Source organism: Amphiura filiformis, chromosome 17 (assembly GCF_039555335.1).
Source record: "Amphiura filiformis chromosome 17, Afil_fr2py, whole genome shotgun sequence".
Lineage (NCBI taxonomy): Eukaryota > Metazoa > Echinodermata > Ophiuroidea > Amphilepidida > Amphiuridae > Amphiura > Amphiura filiformis.
Window position 1 is genome coordinate 19,333,437 of NC_092644.1, and position 11,224 is coordinate 19,344,660.

At 38.0% G+C, this 11,224-nt stretch overlaps 1 pseudogene; it reads right to left on the minus strand.

Annotated features, from left to right (window-relative positions):
* Window positions 1-1,933: 1,933 nt before the first annotated feature.
* Window positions 1,934-11,024, minus strand: LOC140137424 (cholinesterase-like; annotated as a pseudogene).
* Between the last annotated feature and the right edge of the window lie 200 nt (window positions 11,025-11,224).

An 11,224-nucleotide genomic window follows, 5' to 3' on the forward strand; every position in this document is an offset into this window, starting at 1 on the left:
TTTACCAAGTTCCGCGCCGTCATTCTACATCTCCTTTGTTAAACTCGCTTCACTGGTTACCGGTTGATAAACGAATTCGATTTAAAATTATTCTTCACGTATTCAAAGTGCTAAATGGACTATCACCGATATATCTCACTGACTACATCGCTACCTACATTCCACCTAGGAAGGGCCTTCGCTCTGAGCTTGATATTACTCGCCTTGTCATCCCCAGGAGTAAGAGAAAAATTGGTGATGGTTCATTTAGTGTGTCTGGTCCAACCCTCTGGAACCAGTTACCGGCTACACTTCGCACAGCTCCCACAGTTGAATCTTTTAAAAAGGGTCTTAAAACGTATATTTTCTAATGTATTTTGCTGTTGTTATTTTTGTATATTTGTATATTTGTAAAGCGCAATGTTCATATTTTTGTTATTGCGCTATATCAAGCGCCGTTGTTATGTTATGTTGTTATGTTATGTTATGTTAAAAGACTATTGTCACTGTATTGTTGAAGGTCGAGTCTATAGAATAGTAAACTCAGGGACAATAAAATCACATTCATCCGTTGCATATTGAGATGAATTGATTTTATTCCTAGTTATAATGAAAATAGTCTACGTGGTGTTCTGATGGTGTAGATTCTTTTGATATGATTATATTCTCAAATCCTTGAATATATCCCGTTATTTTTGGTATTTATACAAAACTTTTGTAAGACTTGCAGTGGAATATGTGTTGAAAGAATATGATAAGCGTCACTGTGCGTATTGAAAAAGAAAAACTGATAAAGAAAATTCGAATTTTTTTGAGTTGGCAACGTTAAAGAGGGTAATGAGAATTCGCAGATCGTAACCCATATCGGACCATAAAAACGAATAAAAACATCCGTCTCTCAACACGCGAAATTCAAAATTCCCGCGCACCGAAATTGTCTGGTGCAATTGATCTTTTCGGTAAATCCTATAAGCCTTTGTGAGTACACCTGAGATGTCGTCATTTGACGTCACGTCGATCTGCGCCGATGCGCACATCGTTTAGCGAACGTCGTCTTTCTCTTTCTCTGCCTTGTCTCGGTCCCAGCCGGTTTGTGTTCCTCCGTCACTAAACAAACCGTCTGGCGACAACCCGTGAAATGACGATCGCTGATTGGTTAATGAATTTCTAAATAAAATTGTTTTTAATTGGCTATAGGACATGACTTGTGTAAGTGACCCTGAACATCATAGGCCCTCCACTATTTGTAGATACCGCAAACGCAAAATGTACGGGAGCTAGCTTAGCAGCCACTGAGGCGCCAGTCGTCATGGTCGTCTGATATCGCCTTTCATGTCAGCGTGAGCAGCGCGTACTCACGTACATTGTGTGGATTTATGTAATCGCATAGCTGTCCATCAGAAAAGACGTACTATGAGGTTGTCGCCAGACGGTTTGTTTAGTGACGAAGGAGCACAAATCGGCTGGGACCTAGACTATACTGCACATTGCAAGTCGGCGTGACGTCAAATGACGACATATTAGGTGTACTCGCAAAGGCTTATCGAAATTTACCGAAAAGGTCAATTACGTCCAAGTAATATAATGAAGGCTGGCGACAATTGAGCACAAATAACCATAACGTCATTGCACTAGACAATTTTGGCGCGGGAATTTTGAATGATATCGCGTGTTAAAAGCCGGGTGTTTTTATTCATTTTAAAGGTCAATACTGGTGAGGGTTTTCCTTGAACGTGTTAAACTACTCCTGTGCACGAGTTTAATCTTTTAACTTTATTGTGGAGCATGATAAATATTAATTATAATTTTTTTTTGAAATTTTGTGAAGAAATGAGACAAAAATGGACAAAGTGGTATGCAAAATTAAGGGGCAATTCTTCTCGTTCTATTGGTGGCATCGGTATCAATGTAGAAAAAGGTCAGAAGTTACAGAAGAAAAGACGAGCACCCCTGATATAACTAATAATTTCAGAAAGACAGTGGTTTTAATTCTCGCTTCAAGTATATTTGTACAAAAATCAACTAAAATATCAGTTAAAGTATATTTTAAATATATACAGAATAAACAGAACATTTCAATATTAATCCACACTTTTTTGATACATGTCTGTTTATATTTTCCCATGGCCTTTTCTATTTTACTGTATTATAAAGACCCTATACATCGCCTTAAAATTAAGTTTATAATATAAGAAGAAAATTGCTATGACATTTGTTTTTATGTTTCGTTATTTAAAAAGCTTACACTCTCTTGCCAAATCATTTGTACAAAAATACGAGGCGATAGACCACTTCGGCAGATCCCGAAAACCTTTTACTGCGCACTCTGAATCTTGAGTTGAATCATATTGCAGTACAGAATCGATGATGATCCAACGTTATCTGGTTTACTTTATGGCCTTCGTGAGTTCAATACCGAAATCGACTATTCGCCGTATCGAAGTAGTGATGTAACAGGATTAATTATCATAGCGATAGGTGAAAACATTTTAATGTATTTCCCTGCACTATACGTAGACTGCACTCATCACCTGTCATGTCTGTGTATGTGTGATACAATACCGGCACCGCTCTTTTCGAAGACACTAATTGTACAGGTGTGAGTGAAACGTACATTGACATTCTTGGATAATCAGTGGTGCAATGCAGAGCTACAGCGTACATCTAGTGCAGTGTAATACATTCAAAAATAGTTTTCACCTATTGCTATGGTAATTAATCCTGTTACATCACTACAAGTGAATTGACATCCCGCTAAACCACATGTTAACTGTAGGCTAACTAACGATGTACCTTGCTTGTGAAAATAATTTCAATTATGTACAATTTATAATATACAATATGACTTTTATATAAAACAATTACATGCAATAACAGAACTGTACATTAATGTGTATCCTTAAGGTATTTTTGTTTTTTCTTTCTCAAAAAGATGTATAATGACATTATATTATAGCCTATATATTTATGACATTAATAACTGCCAAATTTGGATATGGTCGCCAGCATATCGCATTATATATAAAACAAAAAAATTCCAAAATAACTTTGATCCACTAAAAATGGACTTCTCGGGTTAATTTGAACAATTTAACAGGAAACAGTGGTTACTAGGCTTATGTTTATTTTTCTGTTGTTTATTTGTACCTTTTTGACCCTTTTTTAAATTATATTTTAACACCCGAAAGCAAACTTTTATGTGTTGATATGCGACGCCTACTGCGAGAAAAAATGCCGCGAATAGATGAAACATTATGAGCTCGGCAAAAACTCAATTACACAGAACGTGACCAAAACCAATCGACGATATGGTGTTAGGTAGGTACACTTTTACTGGCCATCCTGTATTAGGGATAAAAATCAAAACTCTACCGGCGGTTGACCACCGGTTCCGTCCGGTTAGAACAATAGCAATCGGACGGAACCAGCGGTCAACCGCCGGTCGAGTTTTGATTTCATCCCTAATATAATGTTGTCTTTTAAAATTCTTTAAAATGCCCTGATAGCTAGTTGAATCCTTCAATCTTCGAAATTGTATGCACGTCCGTTGCATCATGCTGTGTTGGAATGAGCAAGCTGTCGTGAATATATACCATATTTTGCTATACTTGCGAAAATAGACTCAGGCTATCAGGGAATTTCCATCAGTAGGGAACGTCTATTGGTTCTTAGAAGTTTCCGCCTTGTAATTGTCAAAGTGTACCTTCCAATCAACGAGATATTCGTTGCTATATCTGTTAAACTCTTCTTTCCATTGTTTCTCAGCTTCGTCGATATCTCCTACAGGAATATAGAAAGATAATCATGTAAAAAGCTTTGCTTTAATAGTAGTGTAAATTAAATAGCTTCATATATCAACAAGTTCATGTATAAAGAGCATAATAAAGAATGTTTTCTTTTCGTTCGTAATGACTAAAACTCAGACCGGGAAATTAGAGACCCAAACAGCCTAAAACAAATAATGCAAAAATATACGTAACTAGAATTAGAAATAATCGGGTGCAACATGCCAAAAGAAGAATCTTAGATCTAAATGATCTAAGAAGAATCTTAGATCTAAGAAGAACCTTAGATCTAAAACGGGGGGGGGGGAAATCACAAAATTACCAACAATGAGTTTATTAGTGTCCGTTTCAGCTACCTTCATGCATTGAAACTACATTGCATTGAAACTACATGGACTTTTGAAATGAAATGATATTATCAGGTCTTGGACGTGACCTCCTTCTAACACAGAGTGTGTTGAAAAGAAGACCATCTTCATTCAATAATATAATTATAAAATCTCCATCAGAAGATTACTTCTTTAACACTTCAAATGAACCCAAAACGCTTCCGAGGTGTTCAGAAAAATAGCAGTCCTTGAACTGAGAAGACTTTCGACTGAGGTTGAAAACTATTAGCCGAGCAGCGTTCGGCTTCGCTGCTTTGCTTCGCCGTGCCTCCCTCCGAGCCTGCTCGACTTCTGAATCACTGGGCCTCCCCCCCAGATAGCCGTGGTCCTTTTTGAAGGACTATACCAAACGGTCAGGAGTTGGTTCCCTACTCTTTTCAAAACTGACTGGGAGCTGCACGGTATGTAACTTGTTCTGCAGACATGGTCACTATTCACAGCAAGTACTTCATATTCAAAACAATAAATGACCAAAATGCCGAGGAGTCGTCATAATACGTCAAAACAATATTGAAGACTGCACAGAAACAGGTACATTATCATTTATCAAGAATGTAATATCTTCATGATACTGTTGCACATATATACCTGTGTGTGTCACCAGAGTGGGCAGGAAGTCCCTCCAATAGGCACATTGAAGCGGTTTAACCCCGCTCCCAGTCGCACCTGGACCATCAACAAGTGCCTCGTTCAGTATCAAGTAGTCCTGTGTATCCATCTTGTATTGTGGCCATTCATCCGATGAAACTCCCGACACAGCAGAATTAGGATTTCTAAAAGCAAAAATACATAAATAAATAAGCTGGAACTCTGAACCACCTACTCATGTTTAGGATTTTTTAACCTAAATCAACGGCAGATTGGACAGTTTTTGATTTGTTTTTAAATTGGGACACATGTTTAGGGTTTTCTTGCAAAAAAAAAACATCCATTAGACTGACACATCCCTGTTTACCTTATATGGGGGGTTGGCTATTGCCGCGTACTCACGTGCATTGTGGCTGTCCATCAACCACTAAAGCCCGTGGTTGATAGACAGCCGATTCATCCCAAGCTTTTTCAGGGGTGTTGTTTAGCCAATCAGAAAAGATGTACAATGAGTTTTTTGCAAGATTGTTTAAGGAGCACAAACCAGTTGGGACCGAGACTGCAAAAGCAAAATTCAATAATCGTAAGTCTTACCCTGTTCTGGCAAAATTGGCCCAGAATTTCATCAGTCTCTTGCTCATTGACTCCTCCCTGCTGCTGTAACCAAATGACGGATCGAGAGTAACACCAAATATATACACGATCTCGTCACCATGGAGAACTCCCATCCAATCTGGGAACGGGTTATTAGACGCACGCTCCTCAAAGCGATAGTAGTACACCTGATTGCCTGCTTTGGCATAAGCTAATGCGAAGTCAGCAGATGGGCATGTGAATGAATAATCTCCCACAGCGAGATCAATTGCATCCCGGAGTAGAGCTTGATCATTCGGCGTTTTCCATGGTCTGTATTGGAAAGCAATTGAGTCCAGTCCGAATGAATTAACTTTTGGAAAAGAGTATTTCAGTGCTTCAATGTAACCATCATAATCAAGTAAGCTTTCGGTATCCTTATTGAAGCCGGGTACTTCGTAAATCAAGAAGAAATTAGCCTCATTTGTGTTGCTGCCGATGATCATCTCACAGTCCTTGAAATTCCCGTTTTCTAGCGCAGCTTTTGGGTCTTCTGGTAGGAATATTCCATCATAGACTGGAACATAAGGAAACTCTAAGAAGCTTGAGGTAACCCAAGACACAGCCAATAACTCATCCGCGTCAACACCTTGCAAGCACCTGACCATATCAGGAATCGGGAGTTCTTCGCCATACTCATCATGCAAACAGTCCAAAGCTTCCGCGAGTAGCTTGGCCCGTCTAAGACCACCTTCTCTATTGCTATATGCCCAAGGTGCAGTAGGACCAGCACTTTGGATTCCTGCACGTTTAAACAATGATTCTGAAACTGGAGAAAGTTGATGGAATGCAACACTAGCCCCTCCAGCACTTTCTCCAAATATTGTGACTTCATCCGGATCACCCCAAAAGCTTCGATATTGTCTTGTACCCACTGCATAGCCATAGCTTGATCGTAGAGTCCTTGATTGCCAGGGGCTGATGGATCTCCGGTAGCCAAGAAACCGAAGGCGCCAACTCTGTAATTTAAAGTTACGACAATGATGTCTTCTTCAGCCGCTAAGAACTTTCCATTATACAGTGATAACGATCCAACGCCGTACCAAAAACTTCCACCGAAGATCCACACAAGTACCGCGCTATTTCTGGGGCGTGGATAAGGCACCCAGACGTTAAGATTCAAGCAATCATCGCTCAAAGGGACATTTGGATTCCAGATTTCAGTTCCTTCGAATCCAGGAAACGCAGTGTCGGGTACTTGCCAACATCCATGTCCATACTCAGTGGCGTTGAACACACCGCTCCACTGTGACTTCGCTACAGGACGCTTAAACCGTCTTTCTCCAGAGATGGGTTCCGCGAAAGGAATACCGAGGAAAGCGTCTACTTGTTTGTTCATAACAGTCAAACGCTTTCCCATAACCTGTCCCGACTTTGTCGTTTCTATCGGGTTGGTGGTGGTTTGAGCGCTAGCTGCAACAATGAGCAGTGCCAAATACAAAATCCACGTCATGGTGTCCTGGAAAAGAGAATGAGAAAATAACTCATTATGATAAAATTACCATTGAGTTTTATGAAAACTTATGAAGACTCTCTCTCCCTATTTTGCCAAAGATGATATAAATCAGGGTTCACAATATTTTCTATTCTCAATATGTGACTTTGTGAATCAGGATGAGTATAATGAAAAAAAAAGTGGCAGCGCGATAACTTTTTGGCACACCGAGAGGCCGGAGGGGCACTCACATGTAAATGTGGTATGTGTATGTGCGGTAGGGTGTATCAAACGCCCCCTATGTCAAACGATTTTCTTCTAACTTGGTCAAAGTGTGCCACTTGCTAAAATATTAATCGCCACCAAATTTAAATTCAATCGGATGGCGTCTTCTGGGTCCACCGGGACCTCAAAGTTTGGACGGGATCTTTGCAGCAAATATCACAATTACACATGAGGCAGGTACAAAATGCACGCGGAAGCCATGACTTTTATGTGCAAATAACCGCAAATGTATTAAAATAACATGTTGGTATATATGGCAGCTATTAATTTCTTAAGCAATAGTTATTGTACAACACTTGTCAGTCACTAAAACCATAAAACATTCCACTTCCGCTCTTTAAGTGCATACAAAATGCATGCGGGAGCCATGATTTTTATGTGCAAATAATGGGAAGATAAAAACCTGCCTCATGTGTAATTGTAATATTTGCTGCAAAGATCCTGTCCAAACTTTGAGGTCCCAGTGGACCCAGAAGACGACATCCGATTGAATTTGAATTTGGTGGAGATTAATATTTTAGCAAGTGGCACACTTTGACCAAAATAACCAAGTTAGAAGAAAATCGGTTGACATAGGAGGCGTTTGATACACCCTATTGTGCGGCGGTCAAAGGTCCCTTTTTCAGGCTCTCCGCGCAGTTCCTTAAGATCATTTGGATCATGCTCCAGATCTTTGAGCCTTAAGCCCTGACAATTGTAGCTCTTTAGCCGATATTTTTGGTTCACAAGACCCATCAAAAATGTTGAAATTTCAGTTCATCAAGCCCCTATTTTGCCCATAATCAGTTCTTAGTTCCCAAAGTTCGGCGCTCCGACCCGCATTGGGTTGATCTGTGTCTGTCATTTCCAAACTTTTTGACTGCCCGTGCTTTACATGAAATGAGAGACGAACTTTTTTGTCTCAATAAAAGGGAAACAGTGTCGTTATTCCATTCAGTTGAAATGCACGACCCCTCCCCCCTTTGGAAGACATGACCTTAATCTTCCACACAGGTAGTGTGAATTTCAAATGGGGCTACCATTACATGGTGACTCCATTTGAAATTTACACCCCCTTAAGGTCATGTCTTCCATAGTAGGGGGTGTATGGATTTCAACTGAAACAGCCCAATTTTGAACAAACAATCAACATGATCAAGTTCAAGTTGCTCGGAATTTGCGCGTTGAAGTTTCCTTCCACATACATACATAGGGGTTACTTATATCAAGTGTTAAAAGATTTGTCTATGCATATCTTGGTTAAAGGCCCATTCAGTGATTTGCTCATCCGGACGATCGTAAAAATCATCAAAATTCAGATTTTGGTATACTTTTGTCATTGTCATAAATGTGTTAACATAGCCTGTTAGTGGTTCAGCCGAAAGCTGTGTATTTAAGACAAAAATAAAGGATTTATACATGAATCTGTATTAAACTATATATACTGACAGTAGATACAAATTAGCTACATGTATCTGAAGGGCTTCAACTTTGTCAATACTGCTATTTTCTTCGTTTTTGTTTTGTTTTTTGTTTTTTTGCCAAATTTTTCATTTCAAAAATACCAAATGACAATTTGAATGACTTATCCTTCAATTTTAAGCAATTAATGAACAATTTTATTTTTTTTACACTTTTGATGGGATCACTGAATGGGTCTTTAAGTAAACGACATTTTACAGGCGCTTTAATATCTTGTACCGTATCTGGAATACTAGTGAAAATAATTAGGCTATATCACATGCACATTGTATTTGTAACTACATTGCGAATTGTTTAGTAAAATTGCACACAATTTGTTTAAATTTTACTTATTTCTTTACTGATAAAAAGTATCTAAAAACTACAATTGAAAAGTACCAGAATTTTTTATTTCAACTCTGCCAAAGTAAAACATTGGCATGTTGAATTTGCGCAAAATTGGGCGATTGTTTTTACACATTTTGGTTCAAATTTATCAAGTGTTAAACACTTTTCTAACACTAGGATCCACAACATGCTTATCTATCAGGGGAACAGTTCTTAAACCCCAATACATTTGTACATTCATTGAATATAACCTTGAAGATTTGGGTACAAAAACTCATACTCTGCAATTTGAGGTCAAATTATTCACTATGATAATGTAATTGAGGTTATTGGACTATGCCATTGGGACGAGGCTCTTGTGGTCCATAGTGTATGCATAGCTTGGTTTATCATATCAAAGCAAATCTCTGTAAACATCACTTTCCAGGCTTACGGTACCTTGTCACTATAGTTACTGCATGCAGTAGTGGAAATATTATGCACATTATCATGATTATTTAATAAGTTGCGAATTATGGTAAAATCTTACTCAGTTTGCTAAAATTTTACTAATTTTATTCATAAAAAGTATCTAAAAACTAAACACATGGGGAGGGGGTCTTCCTTGTTGAAGATGCACGGGGATGTTCCACGGTGTAAGTTTTCAGCGATTTTGATATATCGATGGATGGGTTTTTAGTGGCGCAGCTAATTGGCCGCATTTCGGCAAAAGCACCAGATTTGGGCAATATTAGGTATTGTTTTGGAAAAACATGCTGCTGCAGCAAAATGTAGGTAGGCCCATTCGAAGACCCCCCCGAATTGGTTCAAGCGAAAGTTTGCCCACTGCTAAAACAGCAGAGCAACACTTAATAAATTAGCACTGGAACACTTTAATGGCTAAGGTTTATACATGCCAATATTTGTCATCTTTGGCACAGACGAAATACACGTCAAAAACAGCAGAGCAGTAACACTTTAAAGCCTTAATGTACGATTTCCGTCAAATTTTGATTTTGTTATTCTTTATTCAAAATGTTGAAATAATATTAGTAATAACTGACGAGAAGGGTTGCTGTCCATCCATTTTAGGTTGAAATAACAAGGTAAAGTGAAAGAAACCCCACTGGTTATTTTTAAACACGCAGTTCTATGGGAGGACATAATTATGATAGGCCTAACTTTGCTCTGTTGACCTACAAAGACAAAAAAATTGGCCGATTCCATTTAGGTGCAAGTTGGGACACGTGTAAACATTACAAATATGCAAAAAAGTCAGGTTTTAAAAAAATTAACCAATTTCATATTATAAGATCGTACATTATGGCTTTAAACACTTGACTACTTCACTCTAAGAAATAAAGGTGCTAAGTAGAACCTTTTTTGTCCTCTCAGGAAAACCCTCCCTCTTGAACCTCTCAAAAAGGTTCTTTAATTTTGGAGAACCCTTAAAGGTTCTCTAAAGAATCGAAAACGGTTCTTTATCACATTTTTGTGGCCATTTTCGACGATTTTTGAACCATTTTTGGTTCTTTTTAGAACCTCTAAGGGTTCTCCTGAGAGAACAACTTTAGAACCTTTTTAGAACCTTTATTTCTTAGGGTGTTTAATAATGTCTAAGGCTTGTACAGTGAACAACATCACTAAAACAGGTACAAATATGAAGCCCGCCTAGCCCGGTATATAAAGATGCTTATGTTTTTAACACAAGATAAACACAAGCACACTATAATAAACATCTTCATATTTAAATACGTGTTTAGTAACACCCACCATGCCCACCTTCACTGTACAAACCTTAGTCATTATATTACTGGTATTATTAAGTGTTGCTCTGCTGTTTTTGCAGTGTATTTCGTCTATGCCAAAGATTACAAATATTGGCATGTTGAATTTTACCAAAGTTATAATTTTTCACCCATTTTGGTTAAATGTTGCCAATTTCCTTGCTGACAATGTATGAAAATTGTTAATAATTTAATATGGAATGCGAGCTAAGATCAGTTTATTATTAACATGCAAAAAAAGAAATAATAATATAAAACTACAATAGACATACCAATATGATATAAATTATAGAATCCGCCACGTAAAACTACGTCGTAACTCCATCGACCATTTTCCATTGTATAAATGTTGCCAAAATATGATCACGGCTTTAACAAATGTAGGCTTATTATTAAATTAAACTATACATGCGCAAAGCATGTACAATTGTTATGGATAGGCCTACATTGTCCAGATTTAATCAGATTCACAAGGAGCTAAACAAATTGACTAAAGTAATCGCATATTTTCGTATTAATTCCGATAAACTCCAAATGCATATTGAATTAGCTTGAATTCACTGCTTCCTTACGACT